General features: G+C 36.6%; 1 protein-coding gene across 3 annotated transcripts in view; it reads left to right on the forward strand.

Moving 5' to 3' along the window:
- Positions 1-263: 263 nt before the first annotated feature.
- The window catches only part of c12.2 (von Willebrand factor A domain-containing protein c12.2), a 550,347-nt gene continuing 524,803 nt past the window's right edge, over positions 264-25,807 (forward strand). For all 3 annotated transcript variants that reach the window (XM_090409563.1, XM_090409565.1, XM_090409564.1), the window contains exon 1: positions 264-338. The gene's annotated coding sequence lies outside the window, so the exon portion shown is untranslated. The remainder of the gene's footprint in view (positions 339-25,807) is intronic.

Genomic DNA, 25,807 nt, shown 5'->3' on the forward strand with positions numbered 1-25,807 from the left:
ACACTTTCTAGTCCTCATGGACTCACTGTTTTAGAGTTACATGTATATAGCTCAGAGTTACACATATAAATAGGTACAAATCCATGTGCTCTTTCTTTAATGAATAGTTTTCTTTGTAACGATGAAGATACTTTTAGGGATTTTTGGCCATGGAAGGGAAGCTGTTAGAAACTCATAGGGAAATAAGATGAACACAATCACATGGACCCGTTTATTCGCGAAGGTATCTCAATTCTGTTGTTGATATGAAACTGAGTAACGTTGTTTTATTAGTAGTAGTAACGTTTCGGCAAAGTAAATAATATGAATATTGCTTAATTTCATGAATAAAGTTTAAAGTAAGTAATGATTATAGCAGGGAAGCGCGCGAAATGAAAATCCTTATGAAACATTTTATGATTTGGTGCTTAATGGTATTTCATCATCCGTAAATCGGTCCATGTGCTCAGCTAAAATGGGAATTATTAGAAACCTTACTTTTCTGTTTAATACTTTATATTTTCGAAATCAGTACTTGAACAGCGTTCTGTAGTTTGGAACGCCATTTAAGTAATTTTGTTTTTTTTTATGGTGTTTTTGTTTTATTTTTATTTTAATTGGTGTCGTTTAGTAATAGGAATGTGTGCTGCTTAAGTGAATAGATGCTTTTTGTAAATGGACGATAATTAAGTGCTTCGTTGCCCTTCGTTTTTGAGCAAATCGTTTTAGATTTGCTCAAAATGTGAATCGGGAACTTTTGTTGACATTATTGAATATAATGTTTGTGTAATGCAATCTCTGTAATTCCTGGTATTGTATTGAATTTTGCTGCATCTAGCTCCATAAACGTGTCGAATTCTCATATTTTAGAATAAAATTAATTAATGTATAATAACCAGTAAGATTATTCTAGCTTCAGTTGTTAAAGTAGTTCAGTTGGTATAGACGAAGCTCTTTGGCTAGAAAGACCCAGGTTCGATTTCAATCAATGATGTGAGACTATCTGGTCTCTTTCAACTAAAGGTGAGGTAGCCAGTCTCATATGGAGGTAGAGGGTTTTTCATCCCTCAGAACATGCAAACTGCCTCGTGAACTCACACACACACACACACCTACAGACATAAGATACTTCTGAAATAAGGATTAACCAACCTATTCTGCAGGGTTTTGGTTTCAAATGCCTACACAGTGAAGTGTGGGTCTACGCATGAGCATAAATCGTGATCATTAACAACAACAATTATGCTACACCTTTCTTTCATTGTTTTTGGGCTATATGAATGAGTGGTCTAGATATCAGAAATGTTAAGAGCTGAGGTTGCATATAGCATGATGAGTTATGTTAAAGATAAATGTTTTGTACATAGATGCATTAAATGACTTGATGGGCAGAATTTGTGAAGGAGATGTTGTGTATTTGCAGGGATTTGGAATTAAGCATTTAGAGTCGTTAATATATGAAGCAATGGATGTACAGAATGCAAGGTTATTGTGACTGAAGAGAAGTTTTGTGTAATTAATGCAGTTGAATGGTTAAATGCAAGATTAACATTGGGATGCTCTGAAGAGGGGAAACAGGATGGCAATATGTATGGAAATGAAAGGAGATGAGTGGAAGCTATTAGCAAATATTGATTGGTGCAGTTGATTCACAGCATCACTGATATACAGTTTGTTTTACAGAGAGATTATATACACCTATGGAAAAAGAATATTTCTAGCATTCTCCAATGAAATATAAAATTTCATTGGAGAATGCTAGAAAGATTAAAAAAAAAGAGAAAGTGATAAAGGACTATTATTGATAATAATAGAGTTTTTTCTAATCTAGATTGCTAAGAGCATTCATACGGTGTTGATGTAGATCAGAGAGAATAGAAGAGGATATTAACATACAGATAGATTAGTTTATTGAATTTTATGTGTACTGCACTGATTTTTTTTAATGGATTTAAAAATAGAAAATATCATATGAGAATGAAGGAAAGAATTTGTTGTATTCATGGGCAGTTATTACCCTGAATATCATTGAAAGAACTTGAGAATTGAAAGTTTTTGCATTTAGTTGTAGGTTTAAATTCCACTGTGGCATTGGTATTTGTGAAAGTCTTAAGGTAGTAGATCATTTTTGAGTTAATTGGTGTGAGTTCACTGCTTATTGGAGGCCTGAAATGGCTTATAAAAAAGATCTATGTTTATTTATATTTCATGTCTGTAGTTTCTGCATATGATAATTCATTAATGGGATTGAAATAAAAAACAAATAAAGGTAATAGCATCTAAGCATGCAACTGTAAGATAATTTTTATTTTCATTTGGAGGGAGCATGATATGCAATTCTGATATATTGAGTGATTAAACACTTTTAGTGAGAAATGGTATACACTAGGTAGAAATAAGTATTGGGGCTTTCTCTATTAAAGAATTGTGTCATCATGCTTTTTTATTTACTTGAAAAGAACAAAGTGCAAGTAAAGAAATATGACATAAAATATGTGTAATTCTCTTGAAAGCAGATGTATTTTTGCATTCAATTGTACATATCTGCATATTGTTAGTGTTACATGAAGGCTATAACTTAACAAATCCAGCTTCCTCTAAAATTGGGAGAAAATTATGAATTTCTTCCCTTTTCTTGTTTAATTAAAAAAGAACAAGGTGTAAGTAAAGAAATATGACATAAAAATGTTTAATTTCTCATGAAATAAGCATTATGAAATAATGTTTTTTTTACTTACCCAAGCTATGTAATGACACTAGCATCCATAATGAGGTGAAACCTTACTTTTCATACTCTGGTAACAGAGAAGTATGATATCAAATCACACTTTGGAAAATGTGATATGAAATGAAATGTGGTATGTTTCCTTTGCTATAGTAAAATCTTATGTGCTTTGTTTTCCCATATTTCTAGTACTGGCTTTTATCATGTGCTTCATTTACTTTAAATGACATCATTAACTTTAAATGGTCAGGGTCACTTTCGAGGCTGCAGGCCAGATATGTTTGCTTCTAGGTGTGCACATTTTGGTGCACATAAAAGCAAACAAAACATATCACTAAAGCTAATACCAGCAGTGTGAGCATCCAGAAGCGTGAGCATCTAGAAGCAAGCACCTCTCGTCTGTGGCTCTAGTGAGCTAACCTGACCATTTAGTCATTGAAGTCAAATAAATATACAAACACCCTAATTGCTCTTATGATTTTCTTCATTGAATTCATAAAAGTCAGTAACAACAACGTATGCACTCAGAGGGAAAAGACAGTAATATACGCAACTATACCAACGAAACACACCTCACATTTTATTCCATATCACATTTTCTCACATGTGGTATTCTACACCGAGAGTATGAAACTAAGGTGTCACTTTTGCCATCCTATCAGTACCATTATATAGCTTGGGTAAGTAAAAATGTCATTTCATAATACTTTTGTTTTTTTTTAACTGGAAATTACATTCTTTTTATATCATATCTGTTTATTTAAACCTTGTTCTTTTTAAGTGAACAAAAAGCAACAAAAATGTTGTGATTTTTTTTTTTTGCTCAATTTTAAAGATAGCCAGGTTTGTTAAGTTATATTGGAAAATGCTGCTTCATCTAAATCAGCCAGTGGAAATCTATGAATACCATCTCAGCAGAGAATATGCATGTGAAGACCCAGAAAACTTAACACCATGGAATAAAAGATAGTAAGGGAGTCAATCAACGAGACGTTCAAAGAACCTGCATGTAAATTATACCTGACAAGAAATTATGTTCTTGTTTTCCCTTTATCTAAGCATAAGCAAACAAAGTTTACACATGAAGTATCTTCACAAACAGGCGACTTGTATATACACTAGTAGCCAAAATTGTGGAAACCTTTTGGAAAAAGTGTATTTTTGAGGTTTGATGGCTCATAACATCACTTTTGTATGGTGTAATACCATAAAATTATATATCAATGTAAAGATAATTTAATCAAGAATGTAAGGCAACAAAATTTGTTCAGTTATCTGTATTCTATGAAAAGTTATAGCTAAATAACCAGAAAAAAGAAGCACAACTTGCTTAGGTTGATATGCAGTAGCTTTCCTTCATTTGAATGTAGCCAATGAGTATGAGTGTTTAGAGAGCCAATCAGGTGTCATCTTGTTTTGGCAATGAGCCAATCAGGTCGCAGTAGGATACAGTTATTGATGTCATGTATTGGAGCTGAGAGGAGGACATTTGTCAGTGTGTTATGCGATTGCTAACAAGTTGGTTGTTTTTTTTGGTGTTCTTTCATTTAGTGAGCTTGTAAAATGTAATAATTTTACAGAAATGGTGCAAAGAGTTGACTGGTTACCCAGAAAGCGATGTAAAATAGTAATATTAAGTGAACAAGGCTACAGTTATGAAGAAATTAGAAGAAAAATTGGTGGAAACTTAACCAAAGGTTCCATTTCTAAATTTTTGAAGAGGTACAAGGAGACTCATTCACTACAAAACCAGACTGGTGAATGCAGGAAAAGGTGCACAACAGCAAGTGATGATAGAAGAATTGAGAGACTGTGCCTACGTGACAGAAGGGTGTGGTGTGGTGCAATACAATGTGAAGTTGAGTGTAAGGACTGTTCGGCACAGACTGCAGGAATTTAGTCAAAATGCTATAATTTCACAAAAAAATCCATTTTATCTCTCAAACAAAGGCTAAAAATATTAAACTGGGCTAAAACTGGACAGCGAAACAATGGGACAGTGTTATTTGGAGTGATGAGACCAAAATCTCCCTGTTTGGTAGTGATGGCATAAAATACATAAGGAGAAGAATCAGAGAAGATTTGCATCCTGATTGCATTACACCTACTGTGAAACATCCACTTAGTGTTATGATCTGAGGTTGTATGACATCAAAAGGTGTGGGCAAAATTTGTGTGATTAATGGGAATATAAATGCCCCAAAATACATAAATGAAATATTTGAGCCCAAACTGAAGCCTTCTGCATATGATCTTTTCCAAGATAATGAAGCATTTATATTTCAACAGGATTCAGCTCCATATCATGTTGCTGCTGTGTGCAAAAAGTGGTTTCAAGATAATCATAGTCCACTGCTAGAATGGCCTGGGAATAGCCCAGACCTTAACCCCAATCGAAAATCTATGGAGCTGACTAAAGAAACTTGTTAGTCAGAAGCAACCCACCAATAAAACCCAATTAATAGAAGCAATAATTCAATCTTGGTTTCACATTATAATAGCTGCAGATCTAAAAAACTTGGTTCACACCATGGGAAGGCGTTGTAAGGCCGTAATTAATGCTAAAGATTACCCAACTAAGTATTAACTCACATTGTGAGAATTTATGTACATCTAATTTTTTTCTATGCGTTTTACTTTTCTTCTTTATAACTGCTGTTCTAATAAAAAATCCGTCATAAAAGTTATTGCATTACATTCATGATTAAATCATCTTTCCATTGATATAAAATTTTATGGTATTACTCCAAAAAAAAAAGTGGTGTTATGAGCCATCAAACCTCAGAAATACACTTTTTCCAAAAGGTTTCCACAATTTTTGCCACTAATGTAGATGCTTTCGACTTTACATCAGTATTGCCATTATGGGAAGGCTCAGTACCCAGACCACTTTTGACTGCTATTGAGGTCTCATCGGTGGGAGACAGATCCAGGAAGATAAGCAGAAAGATAATAAGATGATGCCCTTTTGTTACTTGCATATGGAAAATGTGACTTCTGAATTAATTCAGCCTTTGTATCTCCAAATGAATAGAACTACCAACTTTTCAAGAAATCCATTAACACATTCTTTTCTCTCTCAAATCACTTTCCCTCACACACAACACTGTCACAGTAAGGTCTTGAAATGTCTCAATGTGTGATTGATAGAAAAAAAACAGTACTGTATAGGCACACCTTTGAAAACTAAAGGTAAAACACATTCTCTCTATACCCAGATAAATCAAGCATCTCAAAGATTGCTGTATGAGTTATCTTTTCACAGGACCAATTTCTTTGCTCCATAATTCAGAATTTGCACCCTTGCTGTAGTGAATATTGTCAATGGAAGTGGTAAGTGTATGTGGGGGGGGGGGTTAAGAAAAAGAGAGAGAGAGAGAGAAATGAATATAAGCAACACTGTGATTATCATACTGGCAGGTAAACCTCCTGAAATAAGCTCTGTGATTTCATGGCCGTTTGTCTAATAATAATTTAAATACTACCATATTTTATACAATAATGTTTGACACTTTTCAACATTATTATTATTATGTAACACCTCCAGGGAATCTAAAGACTCATCGAGGGATGGCACCTACTCTACAACTCTCCATCTCCACCATCCACCACCTGCAACTACCTTCATCTACACCAACGGCATCTACCGCCGACCACCACCCCTAGTATTTTCACAGACAACCAAAAACATCCATGCCCACAGCAGGATTCGAACTCAAACCTTTTGGATGGATAGCGGATATGCTAACCACTCAGCCAACCAGGCCAGCACATGACTCATGAATGGTTAATGAATTTTCAGTATATTAAAACTGTTGAATTACCTCTTATCTCCTTCCTTAGCAAACAAATATTCTTGCAGGGAACTGCGAGTAAAATTATTTTTTATTTTATTATTATTTTTTAATGTTGAGTTCATACACGAGAAGTTGGTTGATCACCCTCTAGTACATTAGTACCGTGTATGGGTAGTGGATTGGGAAAGGAGGTACTTGTTCACATTTGATTTAAATGACTGTATATTGTATTCCACAATGGGAACACAACGTGGGGGGGGGGAGACTTCCACAGTACAGCAGTTGCAGGGATGAAGGAGGAGGAAAAGAAACTATTGTTCTGTGGGTTTCAAGGTGCACTGTGAAGGGATGTTGAGCAGCAGCTGCATGTGTTCCAATGAGCTTAGTACTAAGTGGGGGAATTACCAATGCTATTTCAGATGAACATTTTCCATGGAAATATTTGTAGAATACACATATTGCAGAGACCAATCCTCTGTGTGAAAATGGGGGGAAGTGAGTTGGTAAGAGATGGATCATTAATAAGTCTAATTGTTCTCCTCTGTATTGCGTCAAGCATTTTGAGGGAGCTTTTGGGGGTCCCACCCCATATGTGAGAGCAGTATTCAATAACTGGGCAGATTTGTATAATGTTAATTAACAGCTGTTCAAGGGTGAAGTAATGTCTTGAGTGAAAGAAATCCTAGTTTTTTAGAAGCTGAGGATGCAGTGGTTGTGATTTGTTTATGCCAGGAGAGGCTTGATGTCAGAGTAATTCCAAGAAGAGAAATCTCAAATTGTCTGGAAATTTGGGTGTTGTCAGAAATGATGCTGGGAAAAATGGTTCTTTTTTTATGACAAATAAAACAGTACTGGGTTTTATTAGCATTGAAATTGACTAGGTTATCTGAATCCTTTTTGAGGATGGCTTGGAGATTAGAATTGAGGGTGATGGTGGTTGTTGCACTGTAGGTTGAGGTGAGTTGTGTAGAGTATGATTAATCAAATTAAAGGGAGGAGTGCAATGTGTTGTCATCTGCAAAATTGTGTATTGGGTTGGAGGTCAGCTGAAGTAGGTCATTGATATATAGCAGGAAGATGGTTGGTGAGAGAACAGAACCTTGTGGAACCCTGGCATTAGTTGAATGGTGAGAGGATAAGGAACCATCCACCACCACACATAGTGTGCTTCCAGACAGAAAGATGGCAATTCAACTACAGAAGTCTTGAGAAAGACCAAATGATGGCATCTTGTTTAGTAAGCCCTTGGGCCAGATCTGATCAAATGCCTATGCAACCACTTGTGATTCGTCACACTTCTCATGGCATTTGTCCAGAGGTGGGTGACATGTGAGCAAATCTCCTGTTGATCGGCAGCGATGGAATCCATACTGGTGGTCGTTTAGAATTATGAATGTAAATTTGAAAGCCATACTTCTTTATATGCATGCAGTAGCATAACCATGATTCCCCCCCCCCCCCCCTTTTCTTCAGGACTTAAGCTTGGAGTGCTCCTTCATTGGATTTACTAACACATCCCTCCTTTGCATTGCAGTCTTTTGCGACATGGTACAAAAGCTTGCATTTGCAAAGACAGGCTTTTGTTGTATGGCAGTTAATGCCACTGGTGCATTACATGAAATGTGAATCAGCACAGGTGCAGTTTCTTTCCAGAAAGTTTAGGAAATAAAAAAAAAAAACTTTTACACCAGTTTACAAAATTATATATATATATATATATATTGTTTTTAATATAAATATTATGCATTGCCTGAGAGGAGTGGTAAAAGTGCAAATGGTGGATGAGTTTAAGGAGTGGTATGATAGATTTGTGCTGTCTGGCATTGAGTCTTGTGACAATGGAGGTCAGGAAAATAATAATAATAAATATATAAATAAAACTGTAATAGCAATTGTTTTGTGATATTCTGCAAGTATGTCTTAGTCTTTATCACTGCCACAATGATCACAGACACTTGCTTTTGTAGCTCCTTTCTTAGAAAAATTTCTTTATAATATCATTAGAGTACTGACAAAATACATGGCTTTTGCATCACATTTATTTTTTCTAGTTGAAATAATTTTTAAACTAACAACTAGTGAACTATATCCTATCATACCATGTATATTGTTGCTTGAAATGCCATTAGTAAATGCAGTTAGGTCCATTTAAGTTTTAACCCATGGTTGGTAAGGCATTTTGTATTTTTGTTTTTAATATGATTATAAACACGGGATTGTTCACCCTATATGTTTAGTTGAATGGGCAGAAAATGGAGAAAGAAAGTAAAAAAATAACTTAACATTGGGTTTGAAGATCAGTGGATTGCATGCTCTAAAAATGTGAAGGTTATTCCAGAGGGCAACAGGAGAAGAATGAACTGCAGGTCATAATAAAAGTACAGAGAAATATATGTTTCATTCAGTATTTCTGTTTTTCTTAAGTGTTTATGTAAATTGTATTAAATATAATAAAAGGCTTATTAAAGCTGTACAGTGCAATTTGATTATTGTGCCTTCCTTTCGAGAATGCATCTTTCATTTAATATGAAAAGTAAAGTTGTAAAGATAAGAAAATTAATTGTTTTCAAAGTTCCATTGGAAAATTAAATGTTTTTAAACTTACTCTTATTTAATTTCATTATTTTCTATATTTAGTATTTCACAATATTCATGAATTTTTTATTATATATATACAGGCACCTCCCAATTCTCCTAAAATGGACCTCCCACATTGAGTCCATAGACTCATTGTGGGAGGTCTATTTTAAAAATATTAATCAACAATTGTCAATATATGTCAAAAGAATGTACTGCAGTACTAAATATAGAATAGATGCTTGCAAGCATACATCTTAAAACAAGATAATGCTGAACATATATAAATTAATAAGCTGTATTTTCTTACCTTAATTATTGCATAAACTATGAAAAAGATAGTGCCTGAAAATGGATGTCTTAAGCTAGTTAAATATTACTAAATATTTCATTTGGGCGAAAAATTCTTATCATGCTTAAGGGAGAAATTATCATCATTATTATTACTATTCAATCCTCATGCATTCCCAGAATTCATTGTGAAGTTTCACTCAAGCTTTCCCCTGTGCTTATTATATCTTTCCATAAATTTATTGAGATGCCGTGTGCTTACCATGCACGCTGCTATCTTCACTGATCACATGCTGGTTTAACTTTCACATCAGAGGTTAACCAATGGTGTGCTCAGCCCTATGGAACCTGTGTCTCAAATTTGGATAGGGAGATTTTTACTTCATTTAATTTAAGAATATTTGTAATGACCAAAAACAAGCATTCCATTCATCCACCCAGCTGTTGAGCAGGATTCCATAATTGAATGAATCTGGGATTAGAAACTAAACAAAGATGCTGATGAAAAGTGACATCCAGACCAGAAGAGAAACTGCAGCTTTCAAATGGTGTTGAATAGTTATTGTTTTGGTATGTTTTTTATTCCAACAAGAAAATCTTTTCTTCATTGTGGACCTGAGAATCATTGCTATAGTCTCTTGTTCAGTGTTTGAGTTTGTTAAAAATGATATAATTACATCTTCACTTCTCAGGATTTTCTCAGAAAAAAAAATGGAATGGCTCAGTATATTGAGCCATTCCATCTCTTTTTGAGAAAATCCATTATCATATAAATTAAAATACACCAGTTGTATTATTAGATTAAGTGTGCAGGTAGCCTTCAAGATTAATTCATTTAATCTTTTTAAAATATATCATTTTTAAAATCTGTCCCAAAAATGGAAGATAAAAGCAATCCACTGAACTGTCATCCCATTGTCGTCATCCCGTGTTCTTTTGAAAATAATGGAGAAAATTATTGACAGCCATCTTCTTTACCACTTGGAGACCTGCTGCTAGTTAATTACCAATTGCCAGTATGGATTATGCTACTCTTGATTCACAACATATTTAGTCAATGCCTATCTTTGGTTACAGCCATGGGAAGGTTTAGAGAAACTCACCCAACATTTCCAGGACACCTGATTAGATCTGGCATAAATGTTTACCTAGAAAATTACCTTAGGTCTGCCATCTTCCCTTTCATTTTGGTAGTCAGTTTCTTTTCTGATCATTCATTGTGTGTTGTGGGCTTGTAAGGAAGATAGAGTGGATTACGAGAGGAAATTATTTGATCAAACTAATTTCCTTTCATAATCAGAAGGAAATCGAAGATGTCTTTGCACTACATGGCAAATTAAAAAATGAGCAGTGGTGGATATGGAAAGAAAACTTTAATGAATGCAGATTATAGGAAGGCTGCATGAACAAGAAATAGTTGAATTACTGAGTGATCACTTTCTGAGAATGTATCATTAGTGGAGATAATACATTGACTGGCGTGAGAATAGATAATACATAAAGTAGTTGGTGGAAATTGAATAGACTTTTAGCTTGGACAGGTAAGTGCTGTAGTTTTAATATTAATAAATGCAAGGTACCACACTTTGGGGAGCAGAGATATAAGCCTACATACTGTATTGGGGACTTGGGGTGATGGTACACACAGACCAAGGTTTTGAGGGCACATTTATAATTTTTGCAGAGACTGCACATTGTATTGCTGCTATGATAAGAAGTACATTGACATGTAGGGATAAAGAGATAGTAGTGCCTTTGTATAAGGTATTGGTCAGACTGCACATGGACTATTGTGCCTCAGATTTGGTTGCCTAATTTTCATTGTGATTTGGAAACACTAGAGAGGATTCAAAGATTAATGACGAAAATGATATCAGGCCTCTGGAGTGTTTTACTTAGTTATGCAGAACAGTCGAAGTTATGTAGATTGTAGTTGGTGGATAGGAGGGAGGAAAAAAAGAAGATTTGACAGAGACCTTCAAGTTGGATAAAGGATTTTACCAGATTAATATAGAAGAAATGATTAAAGGAGTGGATGGGAAGAATGAGAGGCCATCCCTGGAAGTTGTATAATGATGTGGTGAAGAAGAAGAGTGCAAGGAATAAATATGATAGACATGTTGCTGGTTGAGCAAGCCTCTCATGATGAGTCTACTGACTCCATGAAGGTTACTTTAATAATAATAATAAAATACAACTCTGAAATTAGATAAGATATTGGCCCATATATCACAAATCAGTGCAAGATAATTGGCAGTGATTCTTACCAGAATGTTTAATGGAAACATTGTGATAAGAAGAAATAAAACATTCTGTTTACAGGAAATCCACAGATACTGTGGATTTCTTATGTGAGTACTTTCCAGATCTGAAAAGTACTCACATAAGTGGTCACACCATCATCCATTATAACAATATAATTTTTTCAAAACACTCATACACAGAGCCAGGTCTGTTTGATCAAATGATACAATTTTTGGCACTGAACTTGGGTATCTTTGCATCACTTCTTTTTTTTTTTGTTTTTTTATCAACTAATCGTGATCCCTCTAAATAGACAAAGTACTACATGCTCCCTATACTCTCCCACAACCAACACACGAGATCATAGAAAAGTATTCTTGTTTCCTGTATCCAGGATATATCTGACAAGGTAGATATTCTCTACAAATCTCCATGTCACTTAGAAACAATTCATCACATTGAAACAACCACACATCCAGCTAGCAACCTTTGTCCATTCTGCAAAATGATTAGTTTTATATACTACAGGATATACAAGAGGCCTGGAGTAACCCAAGCCTCTTGCATATCCTTGAGTGTATAGTTCCTTGTCCCTACCTGCTGATGCTTTAGATAGACCAGTAGATCTGTTAACATCGACCTTGAAGTACATAAATGCTACATTCCTGATCATCTGCATTGCAAGTTAGGACTGGTAGACCATGCTCTGGATATTCCTTCACACAAGATTAAATGGAAGAAGATAACAGTGCTGCATGGAAGTTTACTATAGGTCTGAGAGACTTTTGGAATTAGCATCAGCTATTGAAACACTTGTCTAACCTCAAGTATATCTGCATTAATGGTGTCTGATTGTAACCCTTCTCCCATTCATTCCAGCAACTTCATATCCATTTCTATTTGCTTCAACATATTTTAATAATTTTTCATGCTGTATTCTGTCAAATGGCTTTGCAAAGTTCAGGTATCATGGTATAGCCATTTCCCTTATCTAATCCTGGTGTTACTATTATAAAATGTAAATTACTAAGGCAAACATACCTTTTACAAATCTGTGATTTGTAAAAGGTATGTTTGCCTTAGTAATTTACTTGAAGGCTATTCATCATGATCTGGCACAAATCATTCACACACCCCTAGAATATCAGATAATTGTCCTTATTCTTCCAACATCCTGTACCCTTTCCTATCCAGCTGGAATAGGAAATTTTGCTTTCTTCTCTGCAACTCTGACCATAACCTAATCTTATCTGTTTTATACTTCTACAGATTGACCTTCTCTCAACCAACCTCCATCTTGTACCATATAGCACTACAATGTACCAGTTGGGATAACCTCTTTGGATTTCTGTTGCATCAATACAAGTTCTGCTCTAATAAACAAGTAACTGAAATGGGATCTTCATTCCTGACTCCACTGCGAAATTCCAACCTCTATCTGGTGCACTAAAAATCTGACAAAACAATCCAAGATAAAAATCAGCATATATTCAGTGGTTTAAGTAACACTCTAGCTTCTCACTCAACATAGACTACAGATCAAAACAAGAGTCAGGAAATCATCTAAAATCCAAAGCAGTTTTGTAAGGGACGAATGTCAAAAGCCTTACCTCCTGCTTGAATGATAGTTGAGCCTTCTGTTCCTTCTTCAAGACTTTTGGGTGCAACTTCTGCTCTTCCTTTGTGTCCACATCAGGCACTCTGTGCTTCATATGACAGTAAAGAACATGAAACCAAAGACTGCACTGACAATAAACTTAAATGCTTCAAATTGTGAGGAAGAATATTCAGCTCAAGGTGGATGTTGTTCCAGTTGAAGCATTTAGGGTTCTCAAAAGTGTAAGGATGGGAAAGAAATTGAAAAGATCAGGACAGTGGAAAAACCTTATACTAAAAAAAAAAAAATGTTACTTTTTGGTAGATTTCAAAGTCTAATGAATATGGCCCTGCTCCAGAAGATACACCAAAAATGATCCTATCACATAAAAGTCCATTAGTCATGATGATGATGATTATGGTAAAAGCAACCAGACATCCTAGCACTATAGATGATTATGGAAGGCTTCCATCAATATCATGGGATGATGAGCTGTGAGTAAAAGAGGTTGTTAGAGTAGGGAAATAGCTGAGGACACTGACAGGAAAAGTTCAGCTGTATATTAGGAGTTGGTGAATGAATGCAATGGAGTGAAATGTATGAACAACAAAATTAGGTACTAAGTGTGAAAAAGATTTTTGGATCAGGTATAACAGACAATGATGAATGTATGTATCTAAGGAGTATAAAACATAGACTAGAAAAGTGACAAATATGATCAAGAAAGAAAAAGTGTAGTATGAGAGGAGATTGGCCCATTCCAAAAAAAAAAAAAAAAAAAGAAGTTCTTGCACTGTATAACAAGGAATAGAAGGAATAATTATGTGATGGTGGCAAAGTGAACCCTGCACTTTTTTGCATTGGAGTTTTGTAATGATTATTTTGCTAATGTATTTCATGCTGGTGTGAACAGTACTGTTCAGTGACCAGAAAGAGAGGCAAATATACGAACTAAAGGTGCACATTGTGTTGAGCATAATGTAAACTTAATCACATAGTACCGTCATAGTAGCCTGAAGATCCTGTGAGGGCACATATCAGGAAATTGGTGGTGATGATGATGATTTAAAAACATTTTTTTTTATTAGACATTTTCTTGCATCTTATTAAGCAGTAATAGTTGCATTGGATTAGGAATGGACTCATATGGTGATATTTATTGACTTTGCTGAGTTATTTGATAGATTGCAGCAATTATTTTTACGACTGTATAAGTCAAATGTAGAGGAATGTAGAATGGATTTATTTGAGATGGATAGATAGGAGGGCAGTTGTCTGAAAGATGTATCATTTTCAAAAGTCGTATAAGGGTACATGCAGTAAACGAGAGTGAGGGACAGATTTTTACATGGGGATATAGTGGGTGAGCAGAATGTGTGAATGAATTGAAGGTTCAGTATGATGGATTTCAAAAACATTTTCAAAAGTTGTATAAGGGTGTGGTAAATGAGAGTGAGGACAGATTTTTACATGGGGATATAGTGGATGAGCAGAATGTGTGAATGAATTGCAGGTTCAGTATGATGGATATATTGCTGGGTGAGCATGACTGCATGCCACCCCCACGGTGATATGTTAATAATAATATTAATATACACATACCAGTCACTGTATTAGAAACCTTTATGCAGATATGCATAAATTTCAACGCGTAGATGCAAAATACTTGGTCATGTGTGTCACCATATGTTCTAGGCAACTATTTAAAAATGCTGCTGGTCAATAATTGTCAGTAGTGCTGATCACAATGGAAGAAAACAAAGGATCTTCAGAATTTCATAAAGGACTTATTATGGGTACCTGGTTGGAGCCATGATTTAGAAAACTGCAGAGCTTTTGGTTTCTCAAAAGATGAGGTGGAAAAATAACCCACATTGCTTGTGTAAGAGGCGTAACTGTGGTCCTAAGACAGTCTGTCAGGAACGATTGTTGTTTGAGAAGACTCGTACCAAAAAACAACTTCCTGTGTGCTGCAATTGACTGAAGCATTTCATGAAGACTAATCCTGATCCACATCTCACTGAACTCTGTGCAGGGAATTGAAGTGGATTGGTATTGGCATTCACATGCCTATAGAGAATGAGAGAACAGGTATGCAAGACAGAAAGAGAAATGGGGGGGTTCAGGGTGGACAGAGGAACAGCATGAGAAAGGCAGATGCTCCAAGAGGACGTGAATGCACATGTAGACAAAAAGGGAAGGAGGATGATGTAGGATCAAGGGAAAACAGATTTGAAGAAGGTTCTAAGATGAATAAGGAGAAAAAGAAATGGCTTGAGTTAAGCATGGAGAAGTAGTATCATTGGAACTAGCTATGGATCCAGGAATAAGCTACTGTGTTTGTATACAAATGCTAGAAGTGTTAGAAACAAGGCAAATGAAATGGTTGCATTAATTGAGTCTGTTCACCCAAAAATTGTTGGAATAAGCGAGACATGGTTGGAGGAGGATGACATGCTGACAGGAATAGAGATGGAAGGGTATGATGTGTTTTTCGTGAGGATAGAAAGGATAAAAAGAGAGGGAGAGTGCTGTTGATGATAGAGAAAGAGTTATGTTCATACAAAGTAGAGATGCAAGAGGGAAATAGTGCTAGTGATTATGAGGAGCTCAGGAGACAGCTTGCAGGTGTAACATGGAATGAGGAGTTAGCTGGAAAAGAGATTAATGCAGCTTGGGGATATTCAAGAACTGTCTAGTAGAAGCCATGTCTAAATGTATTCCAGCGGTCAGAAGGTTAAGTAAGGTAGGTGCGAAACAGATTAGTGTAGAGATTAAGCATGTGACAGAGGAAAAGGGCATTATGGAGGCAGTATAAGAGAAGTGGTAATAACCAATTCCGAAGGATTACAAAGACCAGGCAAGGAGGGTGACTTGGTTGGTAAGATTAGCAAATGTGAAGTATGAGTAGCAGTTACTAATGAAGCCGAAAAGAATCCTAAGGAATTCTTTCGATATGTAGCAAGCAAAAAAAAAAAATGATTATGGAAGGATGACATTGATTGGAGAAAATGGTATAAGGACATCTGCTGAGACAGAAGATATAGTATGGAGATATTTAATGAGCAGTTCATAAATGTCTTTCATTCTTTGTGAATGTGACATCATAGAGAGTTTGAGAGTTGTTGAAGATGGGGAGGAGACTGACTGTAAGTGATCAAGAGGCATATGGGGAATTGAGCAAACTTGACGTTAATAAGGTTGTGGGACTACGTATTTTGAAGGAATATGCCAGAGAGTTGGCATCTGCCATGATATATTTTTTTAATTTCTTGCACTGGGTCAAGTTCCAAGGAAGTGGAAAGAGAGCAAGATTGTGCTTCTTCATAAGAGAGGTGATAGAACTCAAGCATAACTTAAGCAAATATAGGCATAAATTATATGCTTATTTGTGTCAGGTTTTGTGGTTAAGTTGATGAAGTGGGTGAGAACTGGGATCCAGAATTGGGTTGACAACAATGGTATATATATTATCTTTGATGGACAGCATGGATTTACTAAAGGGAGGACATGTTTTAGTAATCTACTTACTTATTACAGTAAGGTGACGGCTTCCTTGGATACACAGTAGTATACTTAGATTTTGCAAAGGCTTTTGATAGATTACTGTATGATAAGTTGATAGTCAAACTAGAGCAGATTGTTGTTGGAAATTAGAGTAGTGTATTGGATCGTAGATTGACTATTTGATAGATGTCAGCAAGTTGTGTATTGAGGGTGAGGAGGCGATAACTCAGAGGTGGAAAGTCACTAGCAGTGTGCCTCAGGGATTTGTTTTAAGGCCATTGCAGTTTAACCTGTATGCTAATGATATTGGAAAAGATTTGAATGGGGATATTCAGTCGTCTGCAAATGATGTAAGGTTGTGACGAACTGTGAAGAATAGAGCAGATCCTGTGGCCTTACAAAAACTTGAATAGACTGAATGAATGGGCATGGGAGTGGTGATGCCAGTTCAACATTGCAAAATGTAAGGTTTTAAAATTTAGAAAACAAAGATGGATGAAGAATTTACTCTTGGTGGGGATATATTGTTGGAGGCAGATGAAATAAGAGATCTTAGATGATGGTAGATAAGGATCTGAAATTTAGGGGACTGCCCAAATTGTGAGGACAACACAAAGAATTCTGGGAATGATGCGGAGGACACCGACTTGTAGAAGTAAGGAGATTCCTGTTCCATTTGATAAGGGTCTGATTAGGCCACACATGGACTACTGTGTGCAAATTTGGTCATCTAGTTTTCAAAAGGATGAAGAGATGTTGGAAAGGGTCCAGAGGTGACTGACTAAGGTAGTTTCTGATCTCTGGAATGTCGAATATTAAGAAAGGTTGAGAAGATGCAATTTACAGTGTAGTGGATAGGAGGAGAAGGGGTGATATGATAGAGACCTACAAGTTAGTAAGGGGTTATTATAGGATCAATGTTGAGGAGGTTTTACAGAAAACGGTGGGATATTAGGGGAGAACCAGAAGTCATCCCTGGAAGCTGTATAAGGAGGGTGTGAGGAGGGGAGTGAGAAGGGTTTTTTTTGCATGAAGAGTTGTGAATGATTGGAATGCATTGCCTGAGAGGGTGTTGTCTGCAGAAAATTTGAGTGTGTTTCAGGTGCGGTATGATGAACTTTATGTATAACAGAAGGACCTCCTAGATGAGTCTTTGACTCTATGGGGGTCCTGGGATAATAATAATTTGGAAACCACTGATTTCTGCAAAGAACTGAAAAGTTCATTTACAGTGGAGTCGGGACCACTGTGACTGGACACTGGAAGACTCGAAAAATATTACATATCTGATGAGTCATGGTACACCTTTTTTGTACTGATAGTAGGCAGAGAGTTTGGGACTCCATGAAACAATGAACCTAACTTGCCTTGTACACAATTCAAGGTTCTGGAGATGGTATCGTGGTGTAGAGCACATTCTGTTGGTATGGAGCAGGTCCCCTGATATTGCTATAAGGTCGGGCATTCTCCAAGGAATATTTGAACCTTGTTGATTATCTAGCCCATCCTGCAGTGTTCACTTTTTATCCAGCAGGTGATGGTTGTTTCATGGATAACGTTACTACTGTCCATCACATGATAATTGTTCAGAAGTGGTTCAGCAAGCATGACAGTAATTTCTACCATCTTCACTGGCCACCACAAAGCGTGGGTCTGAAATGGGACTTGTTAGAAAAACAGATCTGGAAGCAGAGTCCTCTTCAGTCAAATCTCAGCCAATTAAAGGATGTTGTGAACACCTGATATATTGTAGATGCAGTTCAACAACTTGTTTAATCTATGCCAAAATGCATAGATTCCATAAAAGTTTCTAATTCAGTGGCCAGTTATATGTTGTATCATCCTATTGCATAATCAGATTTTATCATCTTATATCTGTGGTTTCAGTGTGATACCACAGTGATAGCTATGGTTTTACTTAAAGTGTTACTTTGCATGACGACTGTTTACTAGATAATACAGATAGTTTTTTTTTTTTTTTTTTGCATTTGTATATATAAATACATCATGAGTGTAAAGACTTAACAGTTAAAAAAAAGCAGCAACCAAGCTGCATAATTGATTGCTGTTTCAGGCATGTGCTGTGGTAAAGTGATAGGACTATTGGAAATCTTTTGAAAGAATAAATAGTGATGTAAAAAAAAAATACAGACACCACTTGTCTGGCAGGCCATACATGATTCATACAGTCAGTAACATGTTGGGCCACCCTTTGTAGCAAAAACTGCTGCAACATGTCATGGAAGACTGTCTACAACTTGCTACACTGTTCTGGTGGGATACATTGCCATTCATCCTTCAAATGCTCCAACAATTGATGGTGGTTGGTGACAGGTGGCTTGCTGGTGTATACAGCACTCCAGAAAATCCCACATCACTTCGGTTGGGTTCAAATTGGGATTCAGGACCGGCCAAGGCAACAGGTTAATGCCAACCTCTGTGAACTACCTTTGTGTTGTTGAGAGTTTATTTTTCACTTGGTTAGACTATAATAAGTTTAGTTTAATCCTTTATCCAAGTGTGAGCAAACAAAGTTTGTGTCTGAAAGTATCTTCAGGACTGAGCTAAGGTGGTGCAACACCAAGGCAACTCGTGGCAAAGATGGAGAAAGCTATCATTACTCCTATCTCAGTATCTCCCATAATGCAAAGCACATCTCCTTGTGGATATGTATAATGCTGTGCATTAAGGCAAGGGCCACTACCCAGACTGGCTTCGACCTTTATTGAGGTCTCGTCAGTGGGAGCCAGGCCCAGTAGTGGAGACACCAAGGCAGAAGTAATGAGAGGTCATCCCCCACCTATAGGAGTTGCCAAAAGGTGTACAACCTTATTATTAAATTACTCCGAATTCAGAGAATGATGTATAATAAGGTTAGTTTAATCCTTTAATCAAGTGTGAGCAAACAAAGTTTACACCTGAAAGTATCTTCACGACTGAGCTAAGGTGGTGTAACACCAAGGCATCTTTCTCTGAAGCTGGAGTAATTTAATAATAAGGTTGTACACCTTTTGGTAACTCCTATAGGTGGGGAATGACCTCTCATTGCTTCTGCCTTGGTGTCTCCACTATTAGACCTGGCTTCCACTGACGAGACCTCAATAAAGGTCGAAACCAGTCTGGGTAGTGGCCCTTGCCTTAATGCATAGCATTATACATATCCACAAGGAGATGTGCTTTGCATTATGGGAGATACTGAGATAGGAGTGATGATAGCTTTCTCCACCTTTGCCACAAGTTGCCTTGGTGTTGCACCACCTTAGCTCAGTCCTGAAGATACTTTCAGGTGCAAACTTTGTTTGCTCACACTTGGATAAAAGATTAAACTAAACTTATTATACCTTTGTGTTGTATGTACAGCATGGCATATTGTCCTGATGGCAGAGTTCTATGGGAATGCAACCTATTGTTTCTTCCAGCAGGACAATATGCCATGCTGCACATACAACACAAAGGTATAATAAGTTTAGTTTAATCAGCAAGATGGTTAACCAGCATCTCCTGGTATCTAGAGGCATTGTCTTGGGCCCCATACCTGCAGAACAGAACATTGCTTATACCACAATTCCACCACCACCACCACAATCCTTCACTTTGGGCACATGGCAGTTTTGGTCATATCCCTCATGAGAGTGTCTCCAGACCCACACACTTCCAAATATTGGTTGAGAGTAAAGCAACTCTCATTATTCCACATCACTTTCATCCATTGGACACTGGTCCAGTGCTGATGCTCTTGGTTCCCATGCAGATGCCCCTGAGAATTCACCTCCAAGATGAAAGGCTTCCTCTTCACAACACCTGCCTGAAAAAAACCCCATCTCATGAAGAGCACACTACACTATTTGTGTTGATGGGCCACACTGGGAGGTGGAAGGAGAACCTGCTGAGTCCACTGATACAGCAGCTGTGATGGCCTTGAAGAGTGGTCCTATGAGTCTTCGTGACTTCTTGGGCAGTGGTCCATTTGTCGTGATCCAAAAGGATACGGGGTTTTCCTGAGCATGGTGTGACTGTTGTAACACCTTGCTTCTCGTATTTCTGTACAAGTTCTTGTACAGTGGATTATGAATGTCTGGTCAGAACACTGATCTCATGGATTAGACTTGCCATTTATATGGCACCCAATGATCATGTCTCGTTCAAAATCACTTAACTGATATGTCTTGGACATGCTGGCCAGTTATGTTCTGCAAAACTGCTGCCTTAGATGTTTGTTATCTTCCTTTTATATCAGATTCCATGCAGTGCTTTCTGGAAGACCAGTACATTATATCTAGGGAATGTCTGGATACCTTTGGCAGGGTAGCATGTGTGTGTGTATATATATGTGTATTTATATATCTATATATGATTGGCATTGCATGCCCATTTCGGTTTGGTGTGCTGTCATGGCTTATGCAATCCACACTACGAATTTAATGTCAGTTTGACTGTATGATTCCATTTTTATCAATGTATGAAAGTTTTATCAGTGCTCATCTTTATTGTCTAATGCAATTAATTGTAGGATAATTTTGAATACTTTTTCAATTAAAGTAACCAAATCTACATAGAGTGGGGGACAATGTGTTTGTTTTAAGATAATATTGTATATTAGAAAACTAACGAAGGAGAATGCTATATTGCTATATTTGGTTGGTATATTTGAATATACCAACCAAAGTTTCTCATTGTAAATATGGGCAAAAAGGTTATTAATTTATCGAAAATTATATATTAAAAACTTGCCTACCACGTCAGTTCATCACACTTCATGCACACAAAACAGATGAAACTCAGAAAACAAAACTCGACTCATGACAAATGACAACGTTCAATTGGATTGGTTGACATAATAACCAGTCACATCCTCTAGGTGCTATTGTCTCAGAGCTCACTCTGCCTTGCCTTCTGAGCAGTTTAAAACTACTATAACGCTAAGAATTTGACATGCTGCACCATCTGTATCTTTTCAAAGGGCTCAAAGGTGTATGCATTTTGAATGCACGCCCAAGCTATTAACGCGAATGTGATGCAATGTTTACACGTCCAAAAGTGTCCTCTTCATGAAGCATTAGTATGTTGTGTTTACTTTTAGGAATCACGTGAAGTCTGGAAACAATTAAGGGAGTAAATGCAAATGGGAATAAATGCAAAAATATAATATCGGTGATATTACTATTTGGTGGATGAACACCACACACCTGGAATATTCACCCCGAATTATATATGTGTGTGTGTGTGTGTGTGTCTACGAGGGTGGTCTGAAAAGTTCTCCTTCTCAACCATAGACAGCAACAGTATCGGCAAGATTTTTTTTTTCTAAATTGGTACATCTGCCATAAGCATCCATGAGAAATTCCAAGTCATTCTAACAAGTAGTTACCTTTGATTGGAATATACAGCTGTCTGAAATGGATGTAATTGTTGTCTGTGTTGTCTGTCTGAAATGGATAAAATTGAGTATTGTGTGGGTATAAAATTCTTTGTAAAAGAAGGTTTAACGTCAAAAGAAATTCATTTGAAATTCATAAAAGTTTAAGTGTGCTCTTCTCCTTCGTTTTCAACAATTAAGAAATGGTATCGCCAAGTTTGAGTTTGAACTTGGCCATACCAGCCGTGAAGAGATGATCCGTGTGAACGATGTCCAAAAAGTGTAACAACACCAGAAAGCATTGATCAAGTGCACGATATGGTATTGGATGACCGGTGAGTCAAAGTGCACGAAATTGCTGAGGCTATAGGCATTTCAAAAGAACGTGTAGGATGTATTTTGCATGAAGAAATGCAAATGAAAAAGCTTTGCGCAAGATGGGTGCCACACTTGTTCACAGCAGATCAAAAACGCACTCGCATGAAAATCTCTAAACAGTGCTTGGAGCTTTTTAACAAGAATAAAAATAATTTTGTGCATCGATTTATTACTATGAATGAGACTATGGATTCACATTAGCTGGTTGTTCAGTGCCAAAGAAGACAAAGTCTGTTCCATCAGCAGGAAAGATCATGGCATCAGTGTTTTAGATGCTAAAGGCATTTTGTTTATTAATTATCTTGAAAAGGCTAAAACAATAACCGGGGAATATTATTCCGATCTTTTAACCAGACTAGATGAAAAAATTAGTGAGAAAAGACCAGGTTTGCAGAATAAAAAAAATCATCTTTCATCAGGACAATGCACCTGCTCACAAAGGTGTTTTGGCAATGGGAAAATTAAGGGATTTGCACTATGAATTGTTGGAAAATCCACCCTATTCCCCAGATTTGGCTCTCTTTGACTTCTTCAAGTATCTCTTCCCAAAAACTAAAACTCTTCCTTGCTGGTCACCTTTTTTCTTTGAATCAAGAGGTGTTTGCAGCTGCAGAGGGATATTTTGCAGATCTTACTGAGAACCACTATACTGACGGGATAATGGCACTGGGGCATCACTGGAATAAATGTAATAGTCTTGATGGAGATTATGTAAAAATAAAATAATTTTGAAATTATAAAAATTCGTTTTTTATTAGGCCAAGAACTTTTCAGATCAAACTCGTATGATTCCTCTTGTCTTATTAAGATAGTTCTTCCTGTTTCACTGATTTCCACATATCAGTTTTGTTAACTCCTTGGTAGGCTAACCAGGTAAAAGATCTTTGCAAGGATTGAGGTAGTTCCTAAGTTTTGAGGTAGGTGTGAAGCAATGCTGAGGTTGCACTTTTGTAGTACCTTCTGGTTATTTTTCTATTACCAAATTATAGTTAGTGTTTTTTTTTAGTGAAGTTGTTACGTAGGATTTTGTTGATAATTATTACACATTATCCATATGATGATCTTTTTTTTTGGCGATTTGGAGAATGTTTTTAAAGGCCTATTTATTGGAGTACATTAGTATTAAAATTAGACTTCCAAGAAGTCAAAAGACTCAATGTGGGTAGTCAGTTCTCTCACACCAAAGGATCATCAAACCATGCCTTAAATTCATTCGCAACTTTTGTATTCCCATGCTTTTAGGCAACACATTCCACTCACTAGCCACTCTCTGCAAAAAGAAACTGCTCATCATTCCCTTGCTTACATCTCCTTAGGGATGGCCCTTTGTTCTACCATTGTTTCCCTCTTTTTTTTTTTATTTGTAGCTTCACAAAAAATCTCCTCCACACTAATCTGGTATCAACTTCTTGCCAACTTATATATTTCAGTCATCTTCTCTCTCCTCCTCCTATTCACAAGGCTCTGCACATTGCATTCTCTCAGTCTGTTTTCATATCACAGATTCCATAGACAGGAAACCAACTTAGTAGATCTTATCTGATCTCTAAGATAATCCTCATCCTCTTTAAACCAGATGTATTCACTGCTGTTCATATGCAGCCTGATCAGAGCCTTATATAAGTGAACCATAACCTTTTTGCTTTTGCATGTTAAAGTCCTCATTTTCATAATTTTTGAGGGCATCACAAATTTAGACAAATTTTCTCCCTTAATTGTATACTTTACATCCCATCCTTGGTTACCAAATTTCAAAAGCTTACACACTTGGCAACATTGAATTAGTATCTCCACTTACCCAGCCTATTCAGATCCTACTTCGCAATGTTGGCTCTACTCCTCATAGTTCTTCCCAACTTTGCATCATCTGTAAACAGCTGCATATTTAAAGTTAAACCTGTCCCAGTATCATTAATGTACAAAAACAATAGTGATTCCAAAACCACACTACAAGCAACCTTCCTCTTTTGCCCCCTCCCCCAATACACAACCTGCTGATTCCTGTCTCTGACTGCCAGCCAGCCTCATTTGTTCCAACTTACTAGCTTTCTACTAAGTTGGAACAAATGGCAATCTATGAAAAAATCCTTCAAAAAATCCAAATATACTGCTGCTGTATATGCATCTCCCTTGTTTAATGAAGTTGTCACCTTGTTATAGTACATAATTGACTGAAACATGACCTTCCTTTAACAAATCCATGCTAAGCATCATAGAGAACACTGCTGTTAGCAGTCCATTTCTGAATCCTTTCAAACCTATCCAACACCTTAACCACAACTCTAGACACAAAGATTGACCTATAATTTGTAGCATCACGTTTCACTTTTATCATCCCCTTTATTATGAAGTGGTACAATTTTATTCTCTTCATGGACTTGGCCTGCTGCAAGACTTCTCAACCGGTGTACCAAGGGTGCCACAAAAACTCCCTGGAGCATTTCTTTAAGACAGGTGATAGTATGTTGTCAAGTCTTACTGCCTTATTAACATTGTTTACTTAAGGCAATTTGGGATTTAGCCGACCAAATTGTATTCTTATTGGTTAAACCAAAATAAAAAATGATGGTACAACATGACAAAATTTCATGCCGGCTGGGGCGTCGCCCGGTTAAACAAGGCTCTGCAGTTGTTTTCGCCAGGGAACCAGGGCGAACAGCGAAAAGTCAGCTACTGGAACAAATCTGAAAACAAACCCCAACTCAACATCACCAGAGTTAAAGATCGGTACTATCAACGTAAGAAGCCTGAATGGCAAAGAAATGGAGCTAGCTGAGGAATTAGATAAGTACCAGATCGACATAATAGGGGTGACTGAAACAAAAAAGACCAAAACTGGTGAGATCTTTCTGAGCAATAAATACAAAATGTTATATTCAGGCAATAACAATCAAGGAAAAGAAGGAATAGCCATAGTATTCAACACAAAATACGAGGCTAATCTTCTTGAATGGCAGTCAGTCTCAAGTAGAGTAATGTGGGCAAATATGAGAATGGGGAACTGGACAATGAGACTTATTTGTGCCTATGGTCCCACACAAGGTTCTACTAAGGAAGAAGTGGAGGAATTTTTTGAGGCTTTAGAAAAATCAACTGACACAATGAAAAAGGAAAAGTTGGTCCTTGTTGGGGATCTAAATAGTAGAGTAGGAAATGATTGTGAGACATACAAAAATATTTTGGGAAAATTTGGAGAAAAGAGCAAAGCTAATAATAATGGCAAATATCTGTTAGATTTCTGCTCAGGACATGGACTGGTTATTACTAACACCATGTTCCAACATAAAAATGTGCACAAATTCACATGGAGAGAAGAGGCTAGGAATAAGAAAAGTCTCATTGACTATGTTATTGTT

This window comes from Typopeltis vanoorti, chromosome 19 (assembly GCF_054136105.1).
Source record: "Typopeltis vanoorti isolate ZY-2024b chromosome 19, IOZ_Tvanoo_1.0, whole genome shotgun sequence".
Lineage (NCBI taxonomy): Eukaryota > Metazoa > Arthropoda > Arachnida > Uropygi > Thelyphonidae > Typopeltis > Typopeltis vanoorti.